This window comes from Oncorhynchus clarkii, chromosome 4 (genome assembly GCF_045791955.1).
Source record: "Oncorhynchus clarkii lewisi isolate Uvic-CL-2024 chromosome 4, UVic_Ocla_1.0, whole genome shotgun sequence".
Taxonomy (NCBI): Eukaryota; Metazoa; Chordata; class Actinopteri; order Salmoniformes; family Salmonidae; genus Oncorhynchus; species Oncorhynchus clarkii.
The window spans coordinates 13,333,787-13,351,340 of record NC_092150.1 but is presented as its reverse complement, the minus strand read 5'-3'; the positions used below and the strand labels follow the sequence as shown (position 1 = coordinate 13,351,340).

At 41.3% G+C, this 17,554-nt stretch overlaps 1 pseudogene; it reads left to right on the top strand.

Moving 5' to 3' along the window:
• The first annotated feature begins 8,798 nt into the window (after nucleotides 1–8,798).
• LOC139407498 (hyaluronidase-like) lies at nucleotides 8,799–16,536 on the top strand (annotated as a pseudogene).
• The last annotated feature ends 1,018 nt before the right edge of the window (nucleotides 16,537–17,554 follow it).

The window sequence follows — 17,554 nt, the reverse complement described above, 5'->3', positions numbered from 1 at the left end:
TTGCGAAACAAAAATTCATTTGACACCTTTCTATTTTCTCAATAACATTAAAATCAGCATTGAAAAAAGGTGCACGTTTAAGATTGTTCCACCTGAGCAAGTCTGACCACAGATCAGAGACCACTATGATGACACACCAAATGCGTTTGATTGATCCTTTTTGTCCCATTACATTACACACACACACACACACACACACACACACACACACACACACACACACACACACACACACACACACACACACACACACACACACACACACACACACCCCCCCCCCGTTTGACCTCTTTGCCACCTCTCATACACTTACACATCTCTTGATCTCCACACACACACAAAGGTGATAGAAATAGCGGCGGAGGGCACACAATTTCCACTGTTGTTTTGTCTGTGGTTCGACACTCACAGACTACTGCCAGTGGATTGTGCAACAAAGAGAGACAGAGAGAGTGTCATTAAGACAAGAGAATGGGCTGAGAGGAAATGAAGAAAGGAAAGAACCCCAGTTGAGACATCCACCACTCCCCCTCCCTTTCCCTAGGCCTCTTCTGTGCATTCCTAGACTTTGTGTGTTATCCTCAATTGTTTTACTAATGTGCATGCATGGTTTTTCAAATTTTGTGTACTTGTTTTTTTTAAATGGTTGAATTAATAAACTAAACTAAGTACCAAAATCAATTATTCACTGTATGTTTTTCTCCTTCAGATGGGTCACGTCATTTCAGTTGGTAACGGTAACATGTGGGCTGGGGAATATTCATCCAGTCACATCCCAAGTAGATTCTGTGCTGCATTCATGAAGCAGACGTCAGATCAATATGGTGGGCAGAATTAGGCCTTTCTGTGTCATGGGCTCATCATAGGCCAGTGTTCCTAGGCTAGACAAAGCCTGAACCACTTCAATCAGTGGTTTTAGCCAAATTATCAATATCTAGAGTAGACTTTGGACATAACAATGTATATGTAACATTACATTCAAAGGTTTAATAAAGCCTCAAACTCTTTACAAACCTTTTATTTTATTTATTTTGTCACCAATTTCATTGCAACACAATTGCTTACATACATTATTTATGTTGCATCCATGCATACCTTAGAAAGGTTTATTGAAGAACTGAACAGACATTTGTTTCTTGTCAGAACAATTGTTAAGGCTTTCTTCCGGTGAAGGAGAGGCGGACCAACATGCATTGTGGTTATTTCGATAGATGTTTAATAAAAGATTAACACAAACAAATACAAAACATACCGTGAAAACCTAAACAGCCTTATCTGGTGCAAACAAACACAGAGACAGGAACAATCATCCACGAAACACTCAAAGAATATGGCTGCCTAAATATGGTTCCCAATCAGAGACAATTATAAACACCTGCCTCTGATTGAGAACCACTTCAGGCAACCATAGACTTTTCTAGACAACCCCACTATACCACAATCCCAATACCTACAAAACCCCAAGACAAAACACACCACATAATTAACCCATGTCACACCCTGGCCTGACCAAAATAATAAAGAAAACACAAAATACTAAGACCAGGGCGTGACAACAATATACAATTTAGCATTTGTATTTCAATGCAAATAGACAACATTTATTGTTTTGAACAATACAATTGCAGGGGTTTCCTTTATGTAATTACTTGTTCGTAATACCCCCAAAACGGTCCATATTTTCACTTCCTGTGAGGAATGTAGTTGTAGAAAAGCGTGGGAGAGCAGCAGCTGACCCTTTTTGTGTGGAAAGATGGCTGGATCTGTTTCCAGCGGGACCATTCTATGATCAATAGTTACAACTGCAACATTTGGTTAAGGGACTGTCAGCGCAAAAAGATTGAACTTGATCTTATTTGGACCTATACGGTCAGGGCCTGTGTTTATACATCTTCTCAGAGTAGGAGTTACGCCTTTTATATTAAGAGTCTATATCTTGACTCCTACTCTGTTAAATCACTGACATTGACAACCATAGACCTGCCACATATCAACATATAGACAAACCATAGGCTGATTATAATGAGGTATTCTGTTTCAGACGGTATGGTAAATTTTTCAATTACTTGTATGTCTTCTAATATTGAACCTTTATCTCACTTACGGTAGGACAACTCATTATTCACCACTAGATGGAGGTAGACACTGCGTTAGGGCTGGGGTTTATTCAAGGGCTGGGGTCTATTCAATGGCTGGGGTCTATTCAATGGCTGGGGTCTATTCAATGGCTGGGGTCTATTCAATGGCTGGGGTCTATTCAATGGCTGGGGTCTATTCAATGGCTGGGGTCTATTTATTTCAACAGTCAATGCAGGATTTGGCTTGAATTTTCATTAATGAAGATGGGAAGAAATGTATCAATAGCAGGCCGTTTCCATTTTATGAAATAATGAATTAACTCCACCCCTGGGTTATGAAGAGAAGGACTCACACAACAACATTGCATTTAATGTTGTCTGCCACAGAAGGGCTTGATGTAATTACCTTGCCTATGATGTTTCCTATTATATAATTGGTGTCTAGACCCAGACAACTACAAGTTAAAGAGGTCCTAAATATGATATCTTATTAATTTGTTTTACCCTAATTATGAATGAACCACAATCATGAAAAGGTCTATAGGCACAATCTGTTCCTTGTATGTCCCCTGTGTGACAAAGAAGTTGGGCAGACACCAATATTTATTTGATCTCTAGATACCCTGAGCTCAATTTTCTTTAGTTTGTTAATTAAATGTTTTAGGAAATAAGTACATGAGAACTATTGAGGGTAGGAACCCTTCCTTCCCTTATCAGTGCAGGTCAATAATTCACAATGTCCATGACTGCTTGAAACAGAAAGCTGAGTGTAATCATTCATAGATGCAGCCATAGTCAAAAGTTGTAAGCCTTTTCAGTGTTTCTGCAGCTGAGGGGAAGGACCTTGCTCACCACCTCATCACTCCCCATCACAGTCAGATAGAGGGAGGACAGGAATGCTCAGTCAGCCATTTCTATGTTGTCTTGGAATGCAATAAAATGTTCCCCCTGTTAGCGGGTGTTTCTGCTGTTTCCACAGGAAATATTTAGGTTGGAGGAATGTGCTTTGATGGCACATGTATATGCACCAAACAGCACACAGTTAGTTTTAGTTAGTATTCCGTGACTACCAAAGAATGTTATTCCTACTTTCTCATGTAGTCCATATGTTTGTGTGACATGCCCATAACTTTTGTAAATAGATTGTAGATTTAGTAGACTTCTTGGGTGCTTTACATTACGAAAAGTACATGCAACTGCTGTGAGAGCTATTTTCAGAACTGTTGAAATAAAGATTAGCTCTGACTGTACCATGATTTCTGCCATATGGTCTGTTAGAATATTCTACACCTTATTACTATGGTCGTCCATGGTAATATTCTGCACCTTATTACAATGGTCGTCCATGGTAATATTCTACACCTTATTACTATGGTCGTCCATGGTAATATTCTGCACCTTATTACAATGGTCGTCCATGGTAATATTCTGCACCTTATTACTATGGTCGTCCATGGTAATATTCTACACTTTATTACAATGGTCGTCCATGGTAATATTCTACACCTTATTACAATGGTTGTCCATGGAAATATTCTACACCTTATTACAATGGTCGTCCATGGTAATATTTTGCACCTTATTACAATGGTCGTCCATGGTAATATTCTACACCTTATTACAATGGTCGTCCATGGTAATATTTTGCACCTTATTACAATGGTCGTCCATGGTAATATTCTGCACCTTATTACAATGGTCGTCCATGGTAATATTCTACACCTTATTACTATGGTCGTCCATGGTAATATTCTGCACCTTATTACTATGGTCGTCCATGGTAATATTCTACACTTTATTACAATGGTCGTCCATGGTAATATTCTACACCTTATTACAATGGTCGTCCATGGTAATATTCTACACCTTATTACAATGGTTGTCCATGGTAATATTCTACACCTTACCCACGTTGCACCTTATCCATATGCACCTTAGCCACACATTTCCTTTCCTGAAAACTGAAAGCATCTACTGTACCTGTGTGCGGAGTCTACCTTGTAGATGTAGTCGTGGGTTTTAACAGTACACAAATTCTGTATAAAAATAATAAAAAAAGCTTGGTTACATTGTAACAGGTCTCTTTTGAACTGAAGCCATTGACCATTTGATGAAGTCCATGATGATATATGCCATCTGTTTTCATGTTTGAAACGTAACACTCTTTGGTTAAAATCCTCCAGTTGAGAAGAGATAGTTACAGTGCCTTGCGAAAGTATTCGGCCCCCTTGAACTTTGCGACCTTTTGCCACATTTCAGGCTTCAAACATAAAGATATAAAACTGTATTTTTTTGTGAAGAATCAACAACAAGTGGGACACAATCATGAAGTGGAACGACATTTATTGGATATTTCAAACTTTTTTAACAAATCAAAAACTGAAAAATTGGGCGTGCAAAATTATGCAGCCCCTTTACTTTCAGTGCAGCAAACTCTCTCCAGAAGTTCAGTGAGGATCTCTGAATGATCCAATGTTGACCTAAATGACTAATGATGATAAATCCACGAGCCTGTCTGCCACTCTGTACCTCCGGGACTCTGATCTGGTTTTGACCTTTTGCCTGTCCATGACCATTCTCTTGCCTACACCTTTTGGATTAATAAACATTGTATGACTCCAACCATCTGCCTCCTGTGTCTGCATCTGGGTCTCGCCTTGTGTCATGATAGAAAGAAATATAAAGAAGTAGTAATCACAGCTCAGATCAAGCTTATTTCTATCATAAGACTTTTTCACTTCTACAGCTTTTCGTTTCACAGGCCTTACAGTACATATCATTGAGGGGATCAAATTTGCAGCATCTGATAATGATAATATTTAAGACTTGCAGGATCATTAAGATTGAAACTCAGAGATGACGTATTGAGCCAAAAGTATGGTGCCACAGTAGATGAACTGGCAGGGAATATGAATACAACCACCATCACATATGGGAATTATATTCACCAAACTGAAGAGGGGGGTAGAAAGACCACAAGATTTGAAGACCGGATCAAAGCTTTTGAATAGCCCACAAATGAGTTCATGGGTGGTGGTGTACATGCATACCGTGCGTGCACAATTTCATGTGTGAATTATGTAGGGAGGGTGTTATTAGAGCACAGTTTGCTATAATGTTAATGAGAACTGGAATAGTGACAAGTGCATCAAGTTAATGACAGGCCGACAAAAGCCTGCTTTCATCAAGGCCAACCTGTTTCATAACAATTGTCAGACCCATGATTGCACAGATAGGAACACAGACACACACGGTGGAAAGACCTTACACATGATATGCAGATCACAGGGATAGCATCAATAAACATCTCCCTGGATGCTGACTAGACTAGCGTTGGATCCAAAATAAGCAGAGAGAGAGTCTGACTCATCTGTTCTGCCCAGCACTGTGGTGCAGATTAGTGTCTCCACATGTTTACTTTTATTTCCACACTCGTTCTTTTCAACATTCAACCTCACGCCATCCCAGCTCCCCCAGAAGTACATTAACACATTGACAAAAGATCCAAAGACAGTGCAGTGCTGGCCAGGACACATGCATGCACTCACACCTGCGCACCCTCCCAAACATGCACACATCCGGACACACAAACACATACACACACTTTAGGATACACAGTTTTGTTGCACAAATGTTACTGTAAACACTGTACAATTAATGTAATTGCGATATAATGACTATGATTGTTCTACACAAAGGCTAGAGCCCGTAGGCATGGTACTTAAAGATGGGTCATTTACTTCCAATGTTGGTCACATATTTTCCAAATTACATGAACAGCCTGTGAATGAAATACATGTACGAACAGGGTCTTCATGCAAACCATGGATGAGGATAAGTTGCCCTGAGCAACATATATGACAATTGCACACACATGGTGACGATATGCCACATATCACATACACATACATACAGTATATATATAAATACAGTATATATATTATTTTCTTACCACAAACTATTGACGAGGGACTCAATTCATTTTAGCTGCTCCCAGTATTTTATGGGAACAAATTCAATTAGTTTGATGATTATTTTCCGTGCAAAATTGCAGTTCATATGTCAAAGTATGAAAGATATATGAACTGAAAGCTAGTGATGATACAAGACATAACTGTCAGTATTGTTAAGTAATGACACTAATAGAGGATAATGTATAACATTTTTATAATGACTGATTGAACATAGTCCATATGTACACGGACAGATCATGCTATCCTATAGCAAGTGATTAGGATACTTGCTTCGTCTGCTCATTGAAGTTTTAAGTGAAAGGTTAGCTTCCATTCTCAAAGTTCACCACTGCTACGTTCATCTGGAATCAATCAGCACAGTCAGGAAACTTGGCTCCCGTTTGAGAGCAATTGTGTCTATTTGAGGAAAGACATGACATCAAATGTGGAGTCTTTTGTCCATTTTGACTCAGACATTGTTTTTTTTTTTGGGGGGGGGGGGGGGTCTTTTTAGTGGCCAGGACGAGTGGTGTTTCTGGAGGCACTGTGACTCTTTGTGGTTTGAGGACGGCCTGAGAGACTTCACCACAGACTGTTTGTCTTGGGCAGTGATTACTATACAGTTTGACCGTCAAAGCATGGTACAGGACTCCCTGCCTAAAGCCTTTTCCTCTTCAGTTATAACTACATATTCATTTTCAGGAATTCTGTGAAGTGGCACAGTAGTTAATTACCCAAAACATCAACAACCATATGGTTCTTTCTGGTTTTAAACATTTATGAATAACAAAATAAGTTTGAAAATCGCCCAGAATCAGTTACTGGTCAAAATTATACCGAAATCTATATTGATTATTGTCTATCTAATATTTATATATTTCTTAATTCCATTATTTTACTTTTAGATGTGTGTGTATTGTTGTGATTTCTTTTTAGATACTACTGCACTGTTAGATACTACTGCACTGTTGGAGCTAGGAACACAAGCATTTCACTACACCCGCAAAAACATCTGCTAGATATGTGTATGTGACCAATAGGATTTGATTTGATTTGATTTGACAACATACAATGAGCCTGTTGCCTATACATACAAAGCTGCTTTCCTAGGAGTGAGTGAATTCTTAAATTAATGGAGCAATCACATTCCCATCAGTGGTTTCCCATTCTCCTGCTCCATGTTAGCGGTGGGCGAAAATGACTGCTGAGTTTCCATGTCTCTCTTGGAGACAACCTCAGTAGCCATGTATCCCGAGAGTGGGGTCATGGTTTTTCTCTCTGCACTCGGAAAAAGGGAACTGCAAAGGGAGAGGGCGCCAATTGCAATTAGATGTGGGGGGATCTTACATAAGAAACTGGAAAGAGTTTTCTAGAAAATAATATGCGTGCCCATGTGTGTGTGTGGTCCACTTTACTATCTTTTTGGGTTCCAAAAGTCCTCACAAGGATAGTAAAACATGCAAAATTTCACAGGTCCCCAAGACGAAAAATTATATTTTAGGCTTAGGGGTTAGGTTTAGAATTAAGGTTAGGGGTTGGGATTAGGGTTAGGTTTAGTTTTAGGGTTAGAGATTTGGGTTTAGGGTTAATGTTAGGCTTAAGGGTTTGATTAAGGGTTATGTTTAGAGTTAGGGGTTAGGGAAAATATAATTTTGAATGGGAATAAATGTTCCCACTTAGATAGTAAAACCAACGTGTGTGTGTGTGTGTGAGAGAGCGAAAATGAGTGTGTGTGTGTGAGAGAGGGAGTGTGTGTGTGTTGGTATGCATGTGTGCGGAATCATTGTCAAAATACAACAGACACAATAGTTCTTATTAAGGCCCACTTTGATATGTAAATATCTTTACTGTGGTCACAATAACAGCACCTCTTCAACCTCAGGAGGCTGAAGAAATTTGGCTTGGCACCTAAAACCCTCACAAACTTTTACAGATGCACAATTGAAAGCATCCTGTCGTGCTGTATCACCGGCTGGCACAGCAACAGCACCGCCCGCAACCGCAGGGCTCTCCAGAGGGTTGTGCGGTCTGCCCAACACATCACCGGGGGCAAGCTACCTGTCCTCTAGGACACCTACAGCACCCGATGTCACAGGAAGGCCAAAAAGATCATCAGACTGTTAAACAGCCATAACTATATACATAGACCTGAAATCACTGGCCACTTTAATAATGGAACACTAGTCACTTTAATAATGCTCACATATTTTGCATTACTCATCTCAACAGTGTATATACTATACTCTATCCTATTCAACTGTAGCTCAGTCTATGCCGCTATGACTTTGCTCGTCCAAATATTTATATTTTCTAATTCCATTTCTTTACTTTAGATTGTGTGTATTGTTAGATATTACTTGTTAGATATTACTGCACTGTTGGAGCTAGGAACACAAGCATTTTGCTACACCCGCAATAACGTCTAAACACGTGAATGTGACAAATACCATTTTATTTTATTTTATTTGATTAATGAAGGCCAACTCAATTTGTCTTTGTTAGGGAAATGTAGGCATACATGTACATGACAAACCAAGCCCGGCAGACTTCACAGAGCTTGACAAGTGAAATGACACCTTTCTCTGAGAAGAACAGTGTATGGAATTTTGAGCAGTGCAGCTCAGTGACCCTCACTCACATGTCCATTCACCAACCCCACTTAAGCCCAAGATGTGTTTACTTTTCCCCGCAAAAAGATGTGGTGATTTCTCTCCTGTCCTTTTCCCTTTTGATGTGGGATAGGATGACATATTGATCCATGTGGGCGATGCCGCTGATTGGCTGCTGTCAGCTGGTGGTGGGGTTGTGGGTTGGGGTCAGGGAAAGAGCCGGTGGGGAGCAGATGAAGCATGCCCAGGCTCCTCTGATCCCTCACCGGCACTTCATAGTGTGTGGAACACCCCCCCGGCCCTTCATCATGGTATGGAACGCCCCCATGGAGTCCTGCCGCCTTAATTTCAAGGTGGACCTGGACCTCAGTGTCATCGACATCGTGGTAAACCTCAACGAGACCCAATGTCACTATCTTCTACCACAGCCACCTGGGCTATTACCCTTACTAAGCCAGCTCTGGGGACCCCATCAATGGGGGCCTGCCCCAGAACCAGAGCCTGTCCAAGCACCTGAGCAAGACCAGGGCTGACAGCGACAAGCTCATCCTCCACAAGGAGGCCTGGGTGTCATTGACTGGGAGAACTGGAGGCCCAGTGGGTGTGCAACTGGGGCTCCAAGGAGCAGATCCGAAAGCTCCATCTAGGCTGGCATGAGATCAAGGTGGAGAAGGAGGTCAAGGAGGCTGGACAGGCCTTCATTCCATTCCTTTACTTAGATTTGTGTGTATTAGCTAGTTGTAGTGGAATTGTTAGATTACTTGTTAGATATTGCTGTACTGTCGGAACTAGAAGCACAAGCATTTCACTACACTTGCAATAACATCTGCTAACCATGTGTATGTGACCAAGAAAATGTGATTTGGTTTGATTTTATTTGATGAACAACACTCTACTGTTAGACGAAAGCTGACGACCTGATGGCCTCTGGGGCTTCAAACTGTTCCCTGACCTCAAAAACTAAGGCGTCAAGACACACTTGCATCGCTGCAAGAGTGAATGTCTAACGTGGAGCACATCCATAATGACCACCTGGTGTGGCTTTGAAGTGAGAGCACAGTCCTCTACCCTTCCGTGTTCCTACTACGAACTCAAGTCCACGGCCAACACCCAGTCAGAGGCCATGAGGATTGAATCCATCACACACGCTGACTTCACCCCATGCCCATGTTTGTCTACTACAGACTCTTCTATGCTTACACCTTCACGGTCCTCTCAGAGGTGAGAAGGATTACTAAACACTGGTGATATTGGGAAACTGATATCTTCCGTTGCTGTTGGTACAAGAGCAAAAATAGTGGTTAGGACAAGGATAAATATTCCAACACATTTTCTTAAGTTAGCTATTTTTCTCATTGTGGAAAGTGTTTTATTGCCTGTCAGTCATTGTGATAAACTACCTAATCTCTGCATTTCTCTGTCAAGAAACTTGTCTCGTCTCCCCCCATGTTTTGCCCCCTAGTCAGTGTGGTGGATAAAAAGCTATTAATCAACTGAAGCTTCTAGAACTGTCACAGGTCTATGAATGGAATGCACAGTCTCAGCTACGAGACCTCAGATGACCTTTAATTGATTTACAACACCTAGGTGTTGTCCAGGAAAAAAACATAGTCCCTAACCCCTAGGTACTTAAGTAAATCTGAAAGTACTGGATAGTTACTTATAAGCAATATAACATTTCACCTTGCCCTCTGATTGCCTGGGTGGGATATTACTTACCTATCTAAACCTTTAAGGTGTATAAAAGTGCCTATTGAGAGTAGCTGCTAGGGGCTGGTTCTAGACTGGGCCATGATGTCTATTCTGACATTCAGGGGTCAAGAGGTAAAACATAACAATGAAATATCAACGAATACTGGACACTGGAGCGGGAGCAAGCATTGACCTCAACATACTCTGACTTGAGGGGAAGACTGAGTTTGGAGTGTTTTTTATTTTTATTTTTATTGTATTTTTTATTTTTAATTTTTTTTTAGAGGGAGGATCAGCTGAATATTGTGGAAAGAATGTTGCTTCCAATGTAATTGTCTGCATCATTTCCAATCCCCCATATTTTTTGGGTAAATATATATATCCATACATGCATGCATACAGCGCAGCTACTCGCCCACGCCCCGATCTCTACGAAAGCCAAGTCAACAAACAGATCACTGACCATCTCAAATCCCACCGTACCTTCTCCGCTGTGCAATCCGGTTTCCGAGCCGGTCACTGGTGCACCTCAGCCACGCTCAAGGTACTAAACGATATCATAACCGCCATCGATAAAATACAGTACTGTTCAGCCGTCTTCATCGACCTGGCCAAGGCTTTCGACTCTGTCAATCACCATATTCTTATCGGCAGACTCAGTGGCCTCGGTTTATCTAATGACTGCCTTGCCTGGTTCACCAACTACTTTGCAGACAGAGTTCAGTGTGTCAAATCGGAGGGCATGTTGTCCGGTCCTCTGGCAGTCTCTATGGGGGCACCACAGGGTTAAATTCTCGGGCCAACTCTTTTCTCTGTATATATCAATGATGTTGCTCTTGCTGTGGGCGATTCCCTGATCCACCTCTACGCAGACAACACCATTCTGTATACTTCTGGCCCTTCCTTGGATACTGTGCTATCTAACCTCCAAACGAGCTTCAATGCCATACAACACTCCTTCCGTGGCCTCCAACTGCTCTTAAACGCCAGTAAAACCAAATGCATGCTTTTCAACCGTTCGCTGCCTGCACCCGCACGCCCGACTAGCATCACCACCCTGGATGGTTCCGACCTAGAATATGTGGACATCTAGAAGTACCTAGGTGTCTGGCTAGACTGTAAACTCTCCTTCCAGACTCATATCAAACATCTCCAATCTAAAATCAAATCTAGAGTCGGCTTTCTATTTCGCAACAAAGCCTCCTTCACTCACGCCGCAAAACTTACCCTAGTAAAACTGACTATACTACCGATCCTCGACTTCGGCGATGTCATCTACAAAATAGCTTCCAATACTCTACTCAGCAAACTGGATGCAGTTTATCACAGTGCCATCAGTTTTGTTACTAAAGCACCTTATACCACCCACCACTGCGACCTGTATACTCTAGACGGCTGGCCCTCGCTACATGTTCGTCGCCAGACCCACTGGCTCCAGGTCATCTACAAGTCCATAATAGGTAAAGGTCCGCCTTATCTCAGTTCACTGGTCACGATGGCAACGCCCACCCGTAGCACCCGCTCCAGCAGGTGTATCTCACTGATCATCCCTAAAGCCAAAACCTAATTTGGCCGCCTTTCCTTTCAGTTCTCTGCTGCCTGCGACTGGAACGAATTGCAAAAATCTCTGAAGTTGGAGACTTTTATCTCCCTCACCAACTTTAAACATCTGCTATCTGAGCAGCTAACCGATCGCTGCAGCTGTACATAGTCCATCGGTATATAGCCCACCCAATTTACCTACCTCATCGCCATACTGTTTTTATTTTATTTAATTTTCTGCTCTTTTGCACACCAGTATCTCTACCTGCACATGTTCATCTGATCATTTATCACTCCAGTGTTAATCTGCTAAATTGTAATTATTCACTCCTATGGCCTATTTATTGCCTACCTCCTCATGCCTTTTCCACACAATGTATATAGATTCTTTTTTTTCTACTATGTTATTGACTTGTTTATTGTTTATTGTTTACTCCATGTGTAACTCTGTGTTGTTGTCTGTTCACACTGCTATGCTTTATCTTGGCCAGGTTGCAGTTGCAAATGAGAACTTGTTCTCAACTAGCCTACCTGGTTAAATAAAGGTGAAATAAAATTAAAAAAAATAGATATACACTACAGTGCCTTGCGAAAGTATTCGGCCCCCTTGAACTTTGCGACCTTTTGCCACATTTCAGGCTTCAAACATAAAGATATACAACTGTCTTTTTTTGTGAAGAATCAACAACAAGTGGGACACAATCATGAAGTAGAACGACATTTATTGGATATTTCAAACTTTTTTAACAAATCAAAAACTGAAAAATTGGGCGTGCAAAATTATTCAGCCCCCTTAATAAGTTAATACTTTGTAGCGCCACCTTTTGCTGCGATTACAGCTGTAAGTCGCTTGGGGTATGTCTCTATCAGTTTTGCACATCGAGAGACTGACATTTTTTCCCATTCCTCCTTGCAAAACAGCTCGAGCTCAGTGAGGTTGGATGGAGAGCATTTGTGAACAGCAGTTTTCAGTTCTTTCCACAGATTCTCGATTGGATTCAGGTCTGGACTTTGACTTGGCCATTCTAACACCTGGATATGTTTATTTTTGAACCATTCCATTGTAGATTTTGCTTTATGTTTTGGATGATTGTCTTGTTGGAAGACAAATCTCCGTCCCAGTCTCAGGTCTTTTGCAGACTCCATCAGGTTTTCTTCCAGAATGGTCCTGTATTTGGCTCCATCCATCTTCCTATCAATTTTAACCATCTTCCCTGTCCCTGCTGAAGAAAAGCAGGCCCAAATCATGATGCTGCCACCACCATGTTTGACAGTAGTGTGTTCAGGGTGATGAGCTGTGTTGCTTTTACGCCAAACATAACGTTTTGCATTGTTGCCAAAAAGTTCAATTTTGGTTTCATCTGACCAGAGCACCTTCTTCCACATGTTTGGTGTGTCTCCCAGGTGGCTTGTGGCAAACTTTAAACGACACTTGTTATGGATATCTTTAAGAAATGGCTTTCTTCTTGCCACTCTTCCATAAAGGCCAGATTTGTGCAATATACAACTGATTGTTGTCCTATGGACAGAGTCTCCCACCTCAGCTGTAGATCTCTGCAGTTCATCCAGAGTGATCATGGGCCTCTTGGCTGCATCTCTGATCAGTCTTCTCCTTGTATGAGCTGAAAGTTTAGAGGGACGGCCAGGTCTTGGTAGATTTGCAGTGGTCTGATACTCCTTCCATTTCAATATTATCGCTTGCACAGTGCTCCTTGGGATGTTTAAAGCTTGGGAAATCTTTTTGTATCCAAATCCAGCTTTAAACTTCTTCACAACAGTATCTCGGACCTGCCTGGTGTGTTCCTTGTTCTTCATGATGCTCTCTGCGCTTTTGACGGACCTCTGAGACTATCACAGTGCAGGTGCATTTATACGGAGACTTGATTACACACAGGTGGATTGTATTTATCATCATTAGTCATTTAGGTCAACATTGGATCATTCAGAGATCCTCACTGAACTTCTGGAGAGAGTTTGCTGCACTGAAAGTAATGGGGCTGAATAATTTTGCACGCCCAATTTTTCAGTTTTTGATTTGTTATAAAAGTTTGAAATATCCAATAAATGTCGTTCCACTTCATGATTGTGTACAACTTGTTGTTGATTCTTCACAAAAAAATACAGTTTTATATCTTTATGTTTGAAGCCTGAAATGTGGCAAAAGGTCGCAAAGTTCAATGGGGCCGAATACTTTCGCAAGGCACTGTATATACATACACATACCTATATAGACATACATCCTTTTTTAAAGAATATACCTTTATTATTATTCCCCGCAAACCCTTCCGCCGATCCCCCAATTGGAGTAAACTAATAAACACTTCTGCTTTTACCTTCAATTTATACATCTTATACACATTTTACAGACACAGTCTACTTTACAATAGTTCTCTCTTGTTTGTTCTTAGTCCTTCCTCTATTTCTGATGTCCATCCAGTTTGATTTCTATTTGTAACTATGCTATTTCACAAAAGTTCTGAACCTATATACATTTTACAGATCCCGTATGCTTTACATTGTTTATCTTGTTATTAGTCCCACCCTTCAGCTCCATTCAACCCCTCCCATCTATCTCTCAACATCATCCATTTCGGATTTCTATTCTATTCTATGTGTTTGGAGTGTTACATCTTCTCTTATATCTCTCCTAGAGTGACCTGGTCCACACTATTGGAGAGAGTGCAGCTCTTGGGGCGTTGGGAATGGTATTTGGGGCTCCTCCGAAGATGCTCGAACTCAAAATGTTCCATAGAGTAGGGTTTCTTAATCCCTAATCCCTTGGATCCACAGCGGGGCACCGTTTTGTTACTTTCTGGCAACACGTGACTTCAACTAATCATCAAACCCAGATGTGAAAGTGCTGGTTAAGAAAAAAGTGTGCCTCTTTCAGTACTCCAGGGAAAACCATGAAATGGAGAGTCATGAAACATGTGACCCATGCTTCAACGTTAAAGTATAGAAAATATCATTACAATTACATAATAATGTCTTGTTGCCTGCAGTAAGCAAGAGCAGCTAGTGTCTACAGGGTTCCATGACAGGACATGACATCAAGCACTTTCAACGTGGGATTCCCTTCCTAGCTAGTTCTCAGTGTCTCTTAAAATAGTATGTTTCAGCACAGTCATTGTGGTTTATGAGATTAGGAGCCTTGGAAATGGCCTGATTTATATCAGACTGACAGTGCTGTGGCGTTCTTTTCGAAAAGGATTTTGTGGGTCCTTTTGCATTCTGTTTACAAGAGGCGCATCAGTCATTCATGAAGTGTGGATGTGGATTAATTTTAATTATATACAGATGTTGAATCTTAATTTGACCATTATTGTGGCAGAAGAATTATCCTGCAGCAACAGAATTTGAACATTTAGTCGGTGGTTAAGCTATTGGCTAGCCAAAATTAGGCTACATAAAAAGTGCAATACTGTTATTAGAACCGTGTGTTAGTGCAAGTTATCAGTGAATTTATGTAAATCATGAAGCTCATCTGCATTTCCTGCAGTGCAGGAAACAAAAGAGTGATCAAATTAAGATCCTACACCTGTACAGGGTGAAGGACTTAAGGGAGGAATTTTTCCACTATTTCAAATTCAAATGATGATATGTTTTTACCGAACTCATTCTGTGTATCAGATGGGACATTTCATAATTAAGCCTGGATTCCCTCTATTACCATTTTAAGAGGCAATGAATTAGAGAAGAAAAGAGAAGTGCATCAAAGGATAGTTAGTACAGATGTAGGATCTTAATTTGATTACTTTTTTGTTGCTGAGAATTTTCCTGCCCAGAGGAATTCCAAACTTGTAGTGTATTCAAGGTTTAAAAAGGCTTCTAAAGTTTATAATGTCTACTTTAAATGTCAGACTTGATATGCCCTAACTAAAAATATATCAACCCCTACAAAAATGTAAATGAATTCTAATCCACATAACATTCGACATTTCTTGTAGATGCAGGATTATTTTTCTGCTGTAGCAAACTGGATCAAATTAAGATCCTAGATCTGTACATGAAGTAATGAACATACTGTGGGTGACAGAAGGAAGGTTCATTCAACATAACTACTATTTCCATTTAACTGCAGACCTATTTTTAGCTATACTTACAGTGACACCTATACTTATGCTGTGAAGCATTATGTGTTTGTGTATCTGCCTGTCTACGTGTACCTCCAGAAAACTGCCTGGCCGTGAAGAAGTACATTGACTGCCCTTTAGGCTACAATGACATCAAAGTCACATCAGCAGCCAAGCTGTGCAGCCAAGACCTGTACAAGAAGAATGGCAAGTGTGTGAGGAAGAGCTTCGACTCGGGGGCCTACCTCCGACCCCGCATCTTCTACATTAGCAGAAACCCGGGCCCGCAGCTTCTACGTGAGCGGCCATCTTAACAACCACAACATCCTGGCCATGAAGCACAAGTTCACCTGCCAGTGCTACCAGGGCTGGACGGGGGTCTACTGTGAGATGCCCCAGATGCCACCCTTGCTAGGGGACATACTGGTCACCCTGGACCAGGGACTGTTGTCTGCTAGGGGACATACTGGTCATCCTGTCACTTCACTTCGCCGGAAATCTAATTAAATCAAATCAAATCAAAAGTAAAACAAGCAATAATAAAGCGAGTAAAGATAACTTGGTTATATACACAGGGTACCAGTACTGAATTGAGGGGTATGAGGTAATTGAGGTACACTCTTAGAAAAAAATATCTAGATCCTAAAAGGGTTCTTCGGTTGTTCCCATAGCATAACCCTTTGAAAATCCATTTTTGGTTCCAGGTGGAAACCCTTTTCAGTTTCATATAGAATCCCTTTCCAAAAGGGTTCTACCTGGAACCAAAACAGTTTCTCCTATGGGGACAGCCAATAAACCTTTTGGAACCCTTTATTCTATGAGTGTTGATACTGTATGTGCATATAACTAGGAATAAAGTGATATATAATAAACAGTAGCAGCAGCTTATGTGTAAATTCAGATTTAGCTATTTGGTTAAATATTAAACTAAATATTTAGCAGTCTTATGGCTTGGGGGGTAGAAGCTGTTCATGGTCCTGTTGGTTCCAGAGTTGGTGCATTGGTACCACTTGCCATGCGGTAGCAGAGAGAAAAGTCTATGCCTTGGGTGTCTGGACAATTTTTAGCGTCTTCCTCTGACACTGCCTGGTATAGAGGTCCTGGATGGCAGGAAGGTTGCCCCATGTGATGTACTGGGCCATTTGCACTACCATACCAGGCAGTGATGCAAACTGTCAGGATGCTCTCGATGGTGTAGCTTTAGAACCTTTTGAGGATCTGAGAACCCATGCCAAATCTTTTCAGTCTCCTGAAGGAGAATAGGTTTTGTCAAGCCCTCTTCACGACTGTCTTGGTGTGCTTGGACCATGTTAGTTTGTTGGTGATGTAGACACCAAGGAACTTGACGCTCTCAACCTGCTCCACTGCAGCCCCGACGATGAGAATGGGTGTGTGCTCGGTCCTCCTTTTCCTGTAGTCCACAATCATCTCCTTTGTCTTGATCAAGTTGAGGGAGAGGTTGTTGTCCTGGCACCACACAGCCAGGTCTCTGACCTCATTCCTATAGGACACCCTAGTCATAGACTGTTCTCTCTGCTACAGCACGGCAAGCGGTATCAGAGCGCCAAGTATATGTCCAAGAGGCTTCTAAACAGCTTCTACCCCCA